Source organism: Manis pentadactyla, chromosome Y (assembly GCF_030020395.1).
Source record: "Manis pentadactyla isolate mManPen7 chromosome Y, mManPen7.hap1, whole genome shotgun sequence".
Classification (NCBI taxonomy): Eukaryota; Metazoa; Chordata; class Mammalia; order Pholidota; family Manidae; genus Manis; species Manis pentadactyla.
The window spans coordinates 28,442,663-28,455,280 of NC_080039.1; positions in this window are offsets into that span (position 1 = coordinate 28,442,663).

The following is a 12,618-nucleotide window of genomic DNA, read 5'->3' on the forward strand; positions in this document are numbered from 1 at the left end:
TGCCCTTTGCCTTGAATTACTTCAGTTTCTCCAGATTCAGTTAGAATTTGATTTATCAGGAACTAGTTCTGGGCAGGGAAACCCTGTTCACATCAGAGATACAGGCATATATGTTCATGATGCTATGGAAGTGTTGTCAGGCAGTTGTGTCAGGTGAGGCCTCCCTGTGCACTTGATGAAGCTCTAGGTGAGACCTCAACCTGAATGGGGAAGGGCTCCTGATTCTGACTGAGAAAGAATTCTCCAACAGCTCAGAAGAGTGTTTGTAAGGAAGGAATTCATTAATGGGAGAGTAGTAGTGAATGGCAGTAGCCATGAAGGCAGCAGAGAGCAAGTAACAGAGGGAGGAAAGGGAAGCTCATTGAACTCCTGCTTGGCATTTGTTCAAATCCCTTGCCAACACCTGGAGCCAGTCACCATGTGTTCAGTGTTGACTTGAATCTACAGAGTAGGATTAGGCCTTCCTCCCAGGATTTGAGGGAACTACAGAGCTCTGGATGGAGTGAGATTATGTTCTAAGAATTTTCCAAATGCAAAGAAAGGAGGTTTTCACACAGCCTACTAAAGAGCATGATAGTGCAGCTACAGTCCTGTCTGGGTCACCCAGGTGATGGGAACTTTCAAGACCAAATCAGAGCTCTGCAGCCCCTCCCAACTTATCTGAAGGAGGACAAAGAGAGAAAACTTGTGCTTAGGGCTATTAATTGAATGAAATAGTGAAGTAATAAATATGCTTACCACTGCAAGAGTGCAGAGGCAAAACTCAATAATTTGAGCAGTGAGAAGTCTTTATTTAAGGCAAAATACACATGTAAAGAAAGTGGAGTGCAGGAAACCTCAGAGAGAAGGTTAGCTTAAGGGTTTAGGATTCTGTCTTTTAAGGTGTTCAAGAATGGGTCAAAAGGTAGTGATATATTAGCTAGGCTTGACATGTGCTCTTATGATATCTATCTCCAGTGAAAGATAGTATGTCACCATCCATAGCCTGTCCTCTAAATATTCTGTAAGATAAACAACACGAGGAATTTCTGTATCCAAGATAGTGATTAACTCAAGCCCTGAGGACATATCTTTAGGAATGCTTTCCCTGCTTTAAAATAGGGTCAGTTGTTGGGAATCTTCCCTCCTAACACTCTGGTTTTTAAAATGGATTCTTAGCTTTAGGATGGAGTCACTCCTGTTCTTACTATACTATTTATATCCTGGCATTTTTCATCAAAGGCAGGAAAAATTAATCATGATGCTCTCCCATGTCCCTGTCCTACCTCAGATGTATGTCCACAGCAGACTCTGAAGTGGAAAAAGAAAGCCTCATAAAGCATGTGATCTCCATGTAGTAAAAATTAATGAGATGTATGGGAACAATTTCCAGAAGGGAATTTTAAGGAAGTATTGCTTTCATATTTTATGTTTTACTTTAAACTTTTATATATTTTTAAAATGTTATTTGTATTGATAATGGGGGAGACTGTGGGTGTGGGGACAGGGGGAATATGAGAATTCTCTATACCTGCCTCTCAATACTCAATTTTGCTGTGAAACTAAAATAACTCTAAAACGTCTATTTGAAATTTTATACATGCATATATATATATATATGTATGTATTTAAAATATATATGTATGCATTATTTGTACATTTTCCTGCCAATAAATGTAAAACTAACAGGAAGGCAGTTCATGCCTTTGAAAAAAATAGATGTGACCTTGGACGAGGGGTTGCTTTAGTCAGAAAATACTCCTTAAGGAAGTAAACTGTATAGCCAAGAGGAGCAGGGGCACTTCCTGCTGATCTGCTCTTGAAGGCACTTTTGCGCTTAAAGGGGCAGGAATACCATTCTTAAGAGTATGGCCTTGGAAGCACTAAATTCTACTGGCACCCACAGGCTCCTTGCGGGAAAGCAGGAAGCCCTGGGTCTCAGGCAGCCACCCTGTACAGGCCTAGGAGGGGTAGGTTCATGAGAGCAGCTGGGCCTCAGATGTTTTCCTGTAAAATCTGAGCACATTACCTGTTGATGAATTGAGTCATTCTCAGTGAGGCAGACAGGCTTCTTCAGGGAGAACCACCATGAAATGTACACATGTATAGTTACCTCATTTCTAAGTATTACTGTTATTTTGCATCTACTAGCTCATTTTTGCTTCCTGGGTGCTCTGGGGGTGTGGTAGGATGGCTGGCAGCTCATGTGCCAGGGAAGAGACAGGCCAGGGGTGACCTGGCCAAGGTCTCTGAGCACAGAGTGAGGCCAGGAGTGGGTGGTGGCCCAGGGCGGCTTCTGGCCTGGTGCCACAGCAGGGGAGGAGCTGTGGTTTCCTGGGGTTTCTTCATCCGTCTGACCATTTGTGTGCAAGTAACTTTCCACTGACTTGCATGCCCACCTCTGGCATGAAGGGCCAATGGAGTGCTGAAGTGGGGATCTGACAGAGAGGGGCCCATTGGCTGGTGGGCAGGGGAGGCCTAAAAGAGCAGGTGCGGTGGGGGCAGGAGGGGTGTCTTGCAGCCAGCTTTTCTTCTTGCCAAGATCCTGGTTGCTCCCACCTTCTACCTTGTGCAGTTCATGACAGTGCAGTTGAAAAGCAGTCAGAGTCACACAGAGCAGGTGGGGGAAGCCAGGAAATAGGCATGCTCACAGCCCATTTCCCTCTATGGCTGCTGGGTTCCCCTATGAATTACCAAATAATCACCTCCATGGAAGCAGAGCTGCAGACACCTGCCTACAATCATTATTTCTGCCATTGTTGGCATGGATTCTGTCAATCAGTAAACAACCCTGTCTGCTGAGACCTGCCTGTTTCCCAGAGTGTGCTGTGGTTGTAGAGGAATGATGTCTCCTCACCCCTTTTTCCCTAACTCCCATCAAATCAAGTAGAGCTGCTAGATGTAACCAGATGCAGAATGCTCAGTTAAACTCGAATTTCTGGTGAATAACAAATAGTTTCCAGGTATGTTATCCCATGCAATATTTAAGACATAGCTATATTAAAATATACTCATTATTTATAAGAAATTCCAATTCTACAGGGCCTCCTATATTTTAGCTGGCCACCCTACCTTGAGGTGGAAAACTTAGATCCTTTTAAGATCAATCACTACTTCAGTTGTCTGTCCATGCAGACACAATACACATAGGTCTTTAAAAGTCTGAAACCTCTCAGTTCTCTAGGGGTTCCTGGCTGCCCTGCCCCAGTGAGGTACACTTGCTTAGTGTGCAGGTATAAGGAGAATATGGAGGACAGGGGGGAGGAGAGAGGACAGAGATAAGGGAGAGAGAGTGCCTTCTGACTTCATGAGCACCTTCAGAGACAACCATGGGAACACACACACTAGGACAGAAAGCTCCGGAGTCAGACTGCCCGGGGCTGGCCTAGGGGTGGGTGGCAGTGAAGCTACACAGGGCCCATTGCTGAAGATGGCCCCCTGCTTGATTTAGTGTGAAGATGCCACCATCCTCAAAATCTTAGAAATATTTTTTTGTGTGTGGAAAATTCAGATCACATATATTTAAAACTTATTTATGTATTTATTTTCCTTTCATTAATCTACAATTATATGAGCAAAATTATGGTTACAAGACTCCCCCCATAATCAAGTCCCCACCACATACCCCACTAGAGTCACTGTCCATCAGCATCGTAAGATGCTATAGAATCACTACTTGTCTTCTCTGTGTTGTACAACCCTCCCCATGCCTCCCCTACATTATGTCTGCTAATAGTAATGCCCCTTTTTTCCCCCTTATCCCTCCCTTCCTGCCCATCCTCCCTGGTCCCTTTCCCTTAGGTAACTGTTAGTCCATTCTTGGGTTCTATGAGTCTACTGCTTTGTCCTTCAGTTTTTTTCTTTGTTCTTATACACCACATATGAATGAAATCATTTGATACTTGTCTTTCTCCTCCTGGCTTATTTCACTGAGCATAATACCCTCTAGCTCCATCCATGTTGTTGCAAATGATAGGATTTGTTTTCTTTCTATGGCTGAATAATATTCCATTGCCTATATGTACCACATCTTCTTTATCCATTCATCTACTGATGGACACTTAGGTTGCTTCCATTTCTTGGCTATTGTAATAGTGCTGCAATAAACAAAAGGGTGCATATGTCTTTTTCAAATTGGGCTGCTGCATTCTTAGGGTAAATTCCTAACATTTCTTGGCTATTGTAATAGTGCTGCAATAAACAAAAGGGTGCATATGTCTTTTTCAAATTGGGCTGCTGCATTCTTAGGGTAAATTCCTAACATTTCTTGGCTATTGTAATAGTGCTGCAATAAACAAAAGGGTGCATATGTCTTTTTCAAATTGGGCTGCTGCATTCTTGGGGTAAATTCCTAGAAGTGGAATTCCTGGGTCAAATGGTATTTCTATTTGAGTTTTTTTTAGGAACCTCCATACTGCTTTCCACAATGGTTGAACTAATTTACATTCCCACCAGCAATGTAGGAGGTCTCCCCTTTCTCTTGTGAAAACAGTGCTCCTTCATGCCTTCTGGATCAAGCTCCATCTTCCACTGCCCTTGCCATCTACCTGCACACTGGCAAAATCTCTGGGATAATCTCCTGACTCTGTGTGGTTGCTGTGGGTGGGGCTATACCCCGGCTGCTCCACAGCTGTGGCAGGTCAACCAGCTTTCTTGCAGTGTCAGCTGGGGGGAACAAATGGCAGGCTGCTTACTGCTGTGAGGGGCTTCAGGGTTGCTTTACACCCCAGGGGGTGATAGCGTCCAAAGTTCCTCAAAATTCCCAGCCTGTAGGACTGAGTGTGCTGGGTTGATTTTGTCCAGCTGTTGAGCCCTTTTCCCTCCAAGATGTCAAAAAATCAGCTGCTTTAATTTTGTCCCATGGAAACCAACTGTGGGGACCCACTTGCCATCTCTGTCTCAGATTTTACTTTTCCATTTCTCTAATATCCAGGACACCATGCAATGTGTTTCTGTGCTCACAGTGCAGATTACTAGGGCTGGTTATTTAGCAGTCTTGTGATTCGACTCCCTCCCCACTCTGATTCTTTTCCTCCCACTGGGAAGCTTGGGTCGGGGGAGTGCTCAGTCCCACTGGGTCATGGCTTTGTATCTTACTCCCTTTATGAGATGCTAAGTTCTCACAGATGTAGATGTAGCCTGGCTGTTGCACTGTATCCTCTGGTCTCTCTTTTAGGAATAGTTGTATTTTAAAATATATATATGGTTTTGGGAGGATATATCTGCCTCCCTACTCATGATGCCATCTTGAGCCCCCTGGTCTAAGGCATTTGTGAAGAGAGCACTGGGATCATAAAAATCAGGGAACCAGTCCCAATAGTGACATTGATAAGGCATGTGGCTGTAAAACAGGGACAATGTGAAGGCTTGGAATAGGTGGGACACCGTGGAAGTGATCCATAAGTGGGCCCTATCATCATCCCCATCTCACACGTGGGGAAACAGGCTTGTTGAGTTGATCAGTGTCCCACAGCTGTCACATGACAGAAAGTGATGTGAACCACTTTCACTTCCCTGTGAACCTAACCTTTACTAGTAGCACTGGTTCATCCTATCATGTGGCTGCATCTGTTGTTGACGTATGATCTCTGTGACAGTGTTCAAGACCTGTCCACACCTCCTTTACTCCTTTTCCATAAGCCTTGATGGGAAACAGAAGAGCACTGGTATTGCTCATGGCTGTTAGAGGAGGGCAGAGCAATAGATGACTGAGCTGAAGGCCCTTGCAGGCCTTGCTGAGACAAAGATGCTGGCAGCAGAGTTTGGGTGCCAGGAACCCATTTGTCATGCCTGCTTCTCTCCAGTCCTGAGCCAGAGCCTCCTTCCTGTGTAAAAGCTGACATACAGGCTGATCTTGGGCAAAGGCTGCTTCTGGAGGCCAGTGGGATGACAAGCAGAGCTCCCTCTTCCCTGTGGCTCTGCCTGCACTGTGGGAGGGGGTTTGGTAGCTCCATATGTAGCCAAGAGATGTGTTTCATTGTCCCACAGCATTGCCAGCTCAGTGCCAGTGTTTCTAGTGGTGGAGATGCAGGGCACAGCTAACGTCCTTTGCTGGCTGGCCCCTACACTCAGACATGTGGTGCTATGCCCTGGCTTTGTGGAAGGAGCTGCCATGACCCAAAGCAATGCAAAAGTGAGGCAAATGCCATCATCATCAGGGAGCCAGGGAAAGGATGACAGGGAGGTAAAGACCACCACCAATGTATACCAGGTGCTGGCAGCCAGGGCTGAAGTAACTCAGGAGTTGGAACATGAACTGAGGCTTGAAGGATGAGGAGGCCTCATTGCAGGTCCCCCTATATGGCTTTCTTAGGGCAGCTGTTGCAGTTACTACAAATTTATCAGCTTAAGCAACATAAATGAATTATCTTATAGTTCTGGAGCTCAGAAGTCCCACAGGTCCCCCAGGCAAAAGGTACTGGAGGGGTGCATCTCTCTCTAGAGAGTCTCACAGAGAACCTGCTTTCCTGCCTGTGGTAACTTCAAGATATCCTACATATTCCTTGGCTCCTGGCCCATCCTCCAGCCTCAAAGCTGGTCCTTCTGCCTCTCTTTCCCCCAGTTACATTTCTATCTGCTTCTTCTGTTCTCACTCTTCCACTTGTAGGAACCCCTGTGATTCCATTGGCACAACCAGGGTAATTTAGGACTTGCTCCCCCTTTTAAGGTCTATAACAACCTTAATTCCAGCTACAGCCTAAATTCCCTTTTACCTTGTTACCTACATATTCACAGGCCCTGGGGATTCAGATGGGAAAATCTCTGGTGGGCTATTATATTGCCTGCCATTTAGATTTCAAAGATTTTGTACTGTGTGACTCTGAGCACTCTGCTCCAGTCTCTGAGCCTGGAGTGAAGCTTCTCATCTCCAAAACAGAAATAACAGCCACTCACAGTGGTTTAATGAATGGTGTATGTCCTTCATAGTAGGTGGAAGGGTCAAAGAGATGTTACAGTTTGTAAGTGTCTGCTACCTTCTGGGCCAGTACTATAAAGCTGTTTACCCCACCTAGTACACATCTCATCCCAACTGCACATTCCCTGATGTTTCACTGGTATCTTGAACTCAGCTACAGTGGAAGAAGTTACATCATGGAAATAGGCAAACAAATCAGGGTGCTTCCACTCCTCACCAGAACTAGTTGGTAAACATTTACCAGTGCACCACAGGTTTACTCCATTTAATAGAAACCATCTGAAGCGATTAGTAGATATGTTAGGTAGAAAGGTAGGTGTGAGCATATGGAGAAGGGAAAGATAACATTTAAGGAGAAAACCTGCCCAAACTTTGCCCAGGAAGGGGTTCCCACATGGAGTTAGCAAAGGCTTTGCAGGGAGATAACTTCTTCCCCACCCAGATCAGAATAGAGCAGAACTAAGGACTGCCCAAACCACACCTCAGCATGGGGAAAGGACATGCTCCCTGAGAGGAATGGCTATACAGACGGGCCTCCCAATGAAATGAGCTCACCTTATCAGTCAAAGAGGCACCTCGTAGCCAGAGTGCGATATAAAGTCTTCCCTGCCTAACAGACAGGACACCTTTGTCTACTTTGACTCTGGCCCACTCCTCCCTTGGAATGCATTCAAATAAAACTTTCCCTTCCCTCTGCTTCACTATTGTGATGGGGATAAGGACTGAGAACAAACAACCCATAACAACATGGTGTTGGTGGGCAGGGTTGAAGGCAATTGCTCTGCTTCAATAGCTGCTCCTTCTGCCTTATTCTGATGGACCTCCTCATAGTCTCTGGTTGCAGGGTAGTTGTGGCACACTGAGAAGCTTGGGAGCTGAATGAGAGAAAAAGAGGTGTGAACCAAGGAAGGCAGTTGTGGGGAGAATGGATATTTCTGTTGAGGATTCTCACCTGGTCTTAATGGTGCCCAATGTATCCTGCTTACACATCAATGGGATGTTTTGTTGGGGTCAGAGTGGCTGGTCAATCATGGGACTGCTGGCCCAGAGTAGAGGTGGAGAGGAAATACCCATTCTCTCCTCCCGTCCATTCCTGGCATGTGTAATTGGTCAGGCATCTGCCAGTCACCAGGGTCCTACCCACTGAGTTCCTACTAGTGCAAGGGGCAGTGATGAGGAGACTGGGTCAGCCAGAGGGAGTTTTAAGTGCTGTGGGAGAGAGAGCCAGGTACCCACCAGCTGGGGTTCCAAGCTGAGAGAATGGGGAGAGAGCCAAGAGAGCCACAGTGTGAGTGAAGAGAAGCTGAGCCATGAGAATAAACCACTTCAATCCCCAACTTCTTGCCCTTGCCTTTATTTTGGCTTCAGTGAAATTCATAGCAAACTTCCCCTAGGCAGGGAACTCCTCCTTCAGGAGCAACACAGTAATTAATACATGATTTACTGTGTGGCACTTGGTGAGGGTTTTAGGAGGGAGCATGTGATTCACAGGATGAGAATCAAGGTGCAGGGACCACCACCCAGATACTGAGTTAGGTAGAGTAATTCCATAGGAGGCATATGTAGGTGATGCTGCTTAGCAGCCCTGCAGGGATTCTGTAGGTCAGAGAGCTCCAATAGTTAACAGTGACTTGGGATCTTATAAACACAAGTTTTTATTATTCAGGTTATGTTAGGTAAATATTTTCAGTATTTACAAACCAGGAAAATCTAAATGGCTAAGTTGTTTGGGCTTTTTTAAAATAAATAATTGGATGTGTACAATTTGACCATGGTATTAGTGACTTTTTGGGTATTGCAGTTGAGAAACTAAGGGCCAAAACAGAATGTCATCTTTGGCCCATTTGTTTCAACATGTGTTCTTGGAAGTGATAGAGGAAAAAGAATGGTACAGGGCTTGGAGCAAGGACACAGGTCTAGTGGTCAATGTGCCAACCGAAATAAAAAGAGTAGCCAGGCTTTGATGGAGGAAAAGCAGGCAAAAGCAGTAATGGCTGGAACAGGATGTAGAGTCAGAGCTGAGATATTAGTATACATGCATATTTCAAAGGACAGAGAAGGAATTTAATGCACAAGCTAAACAGCAATGAATTTTTATGGAAGAGGAAAAAATGTTTGAGAGGCAACAGTCAAGGGCAAGGAAAACGTCTCAACTACAGCTTAGAATCAAGAAAAGCTACCAGAGAAAGCAGTGGCCAATTCAGGAAGAAAGGCTAAGAAAAGTTTCAAGGAGAAGGAGAAAAAGAAAAAGAAAAAGCCCCCTAATGGGCCTACTAAATAAGGACCATCAACCAGAGCACAATGTAAAAAATCATAATATATCTGGACTCTGGAGAAAACTTTAGCATCTTTGAAGTGGTCTCTTAGACCAAGGATCAACAAACTATGGCCCACAGCCAGTCAGTCTGTCAACTGTTTTTATTTTCATACAGTTAAAGAAAAGATTAAAACTATTGGTACCATGTGAAAATTTTATGAAATTCAAATTTGTAAATAAGATTATATTGCAACACAGCCATGCACACTCATTTACATTGGAGAGCTAAAAATAACAGTGGATGAGTCTTCGATTCCTTTGCACTGTTTGCTTGGAATACTATAAATCACAGTGAGGCTGTTAAAATTTTAGGTAATGTTTCAAGTGCTGAATGTGTTGCTATAGGGTTTCTTTTCTACTTTGCTTAGAACTAGTGGAAATCCATCACTTACCAAAAAGTGGTATCAGGTATGGTACAGGCACCTGCATTAGAAGGCATTATTATTCAATGTCATTATAACTGTAAAAAGGATACATTGTTGGAGCAGCAGACTCACAGATTCCAAGAAGGTACTAGTGGTTATGAAAGGGAAGGGTTTGGGGTGGGGGGGGATGGAGGGAGAGGAGTATTAAGGAGCATTATGATTAGCACATGTAATGTAGGTGGTCACAGGGAAGGCAGTATAGCACAGAGAAGACAAGTAGTGACTCTGTGGCATCTTTCTATGCTGGTGGACTGTGACTGCATTTGGGTCCGTGGTGGTGGGGGTTGGGGCTTGATAATATGGGTGAATGTGGTAACCACAATGTTGCTCATGTGAAAACTTCATAAGATTGGGTATGAAAGATACCTTAATAAAAAAAATACTCTTGATATTACCAGATTAATCACTCATTTCCAACCTATAGGAAAATAACAAAAAATAGAGCATCTTATCATAGAATTTCTCATAAAAATAGTAAATGAACACTAGAATGACCCAAAGTAGTTTCCAAATGGTTCATGACACCCATTTACCAATGCTGAGTTTATTAAATCATATTTGATAGCAGCAGCTGAAGAAATGTGTCCAGAGAAGACTCAAAATAGTCTTTCATACAAAGCAGTCAAAATTTGAGGGCACTGGGAACAATAGTAGTCAGTTAACACATAAATTATTTCAAGTGGATTTCCTTGACAAGGTGATAAACACCACCAATACTTGATTTTGCTTGAAGCCAGTGTCAAGTTTTAAATAACTTAATAATGAACCTTTATTATATAGTCTGTATGGAATGAATATACACAAGAATATTTTTACAATAATTGAGAAAATACAAATTCAATGAAAAGTAAAGTAGCATCTGCTAAGATATGCTAGAACTGGTGGTAGTAAAAATGTGTGAACCATGTAAGAAAAAGTAACAAGGCTCTTAAAAACATGAAGTGTTTAAAGGTGATGGTTATTCATTGTATATCTGAACTGCAAGCTCTGTGCAGAAAATATCTCAATCTACGTATCAAACAATAGTTTCAATACTGAACTTAACAGTAGTTGCTATGCCAAAATGATTCTCAAGTGATGAGATGCTTATATAAAGTACAAAACTCTGCTGGAATTCAAAAATCCATCAAGATCATCCACTACATCAACACAAAGAAAAAAGAGAACCACATGATCATCTCCCTAGATGCTGAAGAAGCATTCAACAAAATTCAACATCCACTCATGATAAAAACTCTCAATAAGAGGGGCGGAAGATGGCGGCGTGAGTAGAGCAGTGGAAATCTCCTCCCAAACCACATATATCTATGAAAATATAACAAAGACAACCCTTCCTAGAATAAAGACCAGAGGACACAGGACAATATCCAGACCACATCCGCACCTGCGAGAACCCAGCGCCTCGTGAAGGGGGTAAGATACAAGCCCCGGCCCCACGGGAGCCGAGCGCCCCTCCCCCCAGCTCCCGGCGGGAGAAGAGCAGGCAGAGCGGGAGGGAGACGGAGCCCAGGGCTGCCGAGCACCCAGCCCCCGCCATCCGGGCCAGAGTGCAGGGCCCTCGATACTAGGAAAACAGGGCAGCAAGAACAGTGAGCGGGCACTGGAGGCCGGGTGTAGGAGGACATAAGAAAAGCGCGTGACCATTTTTTTTTTTTTGCTTTTTCGCTGTTTTGTTTTGGCGAGCGCTTTTTGGAAGTCTTAAAGGGATAGGGACCTCAATACTAGGGAAAAAGGGCAGCAAGACCGGTGAGCAGAGGCCTGAGGCTGGCAACGGAGAATAAAGAAAAACGAGCATCCATCTTTTTTTTTTTTAAGCTTTTTTTTACATAAAATTTTTTTTTTTTTTTGGTGGTCGTTGTTTTGTTTTGGTGGGTGCTTTTTGGAAGTCTTAAAGGTGGAATGAAGGGACACTTAATACAGAGGTAGGGAATCCGGGGATCTCTGGGCACCCTAACCCCTGGGCTGCAGGGAGCAGGGAGGCTCCTTATGGAGATAAATAGTCTCCCAGCCACTCCTGCTCCAACGCAACTCCACCACTTTGGAGCAGCTGCCCGAGCCAGGCCACGCCCACAGCAACAGCGGAGATAAACTCCATAGCAGCCGGGCAGGAAGCAGAAGCCCTGTCTGCACCCAGCCGCGCAGCACAAGCCACTAGAGGTCGCTGTTCTCCCAGGAGAGGAGGGCCACAAACCAACAAGAAAGGAAGTCCTTCCAGCCGTCACTCGTCCCAGTTCTGCAGACTATTCCTATCACCATGAAAAGGCAAAGCTACAGGCATACAAAGATCACAGAGACAACAACAGAGAGGAGACAGACCTAACCAGTCTTCCTGAAAAAGAATTCAAAATAAGAATCATAAACATGCTGACGAGATGCATAGAAATACGCAAGAGAAATGGCATGAAGTCCGGAGGGAGATCACAGATGCCAGAAAGGAGATCGCAGAAATGAAACAAACTCTGGAAGGGTATATAAGCAGAAAGGATAGAATGCAAGAGGCCATTCATGGAATTGAAATCAGAGAAGAGGAACGCATAGAAGCTGACATAGAGAGAGATAAAAGGATCTCCAGGAATGAAACAATATTAAGAGAACTGTGTGACCAATCCAAAAGGAACGATATCCATATTATAGGGGTCCCAGAAGAAGAAGAGAGAGGAAAAGAGAAGGAAAGTATCTTAGAAGAAATAATTGCTGAAAACTTCCTCAAACTGGGAGAGGAAGTAATCGAACAGACCACGGAAATACACAGAACCCCCAACAGAAAGGATCCAAGAAGGACAACACCAAGACACATAATAATGAAAATGGCAAAGATCAAGGACAAGGAAAGATTCTTAAAGGCAGCTAGAGAGAAAAATGTCACCTATAAAGGAAAACCCATCAGGCTAACATCAGACTTCTCAACAGAAACCCTACAGGCCAGAAGAGAATGGCATGATATATTTAATACAATGAAACAGAAGGGCCTTGAACCAAGG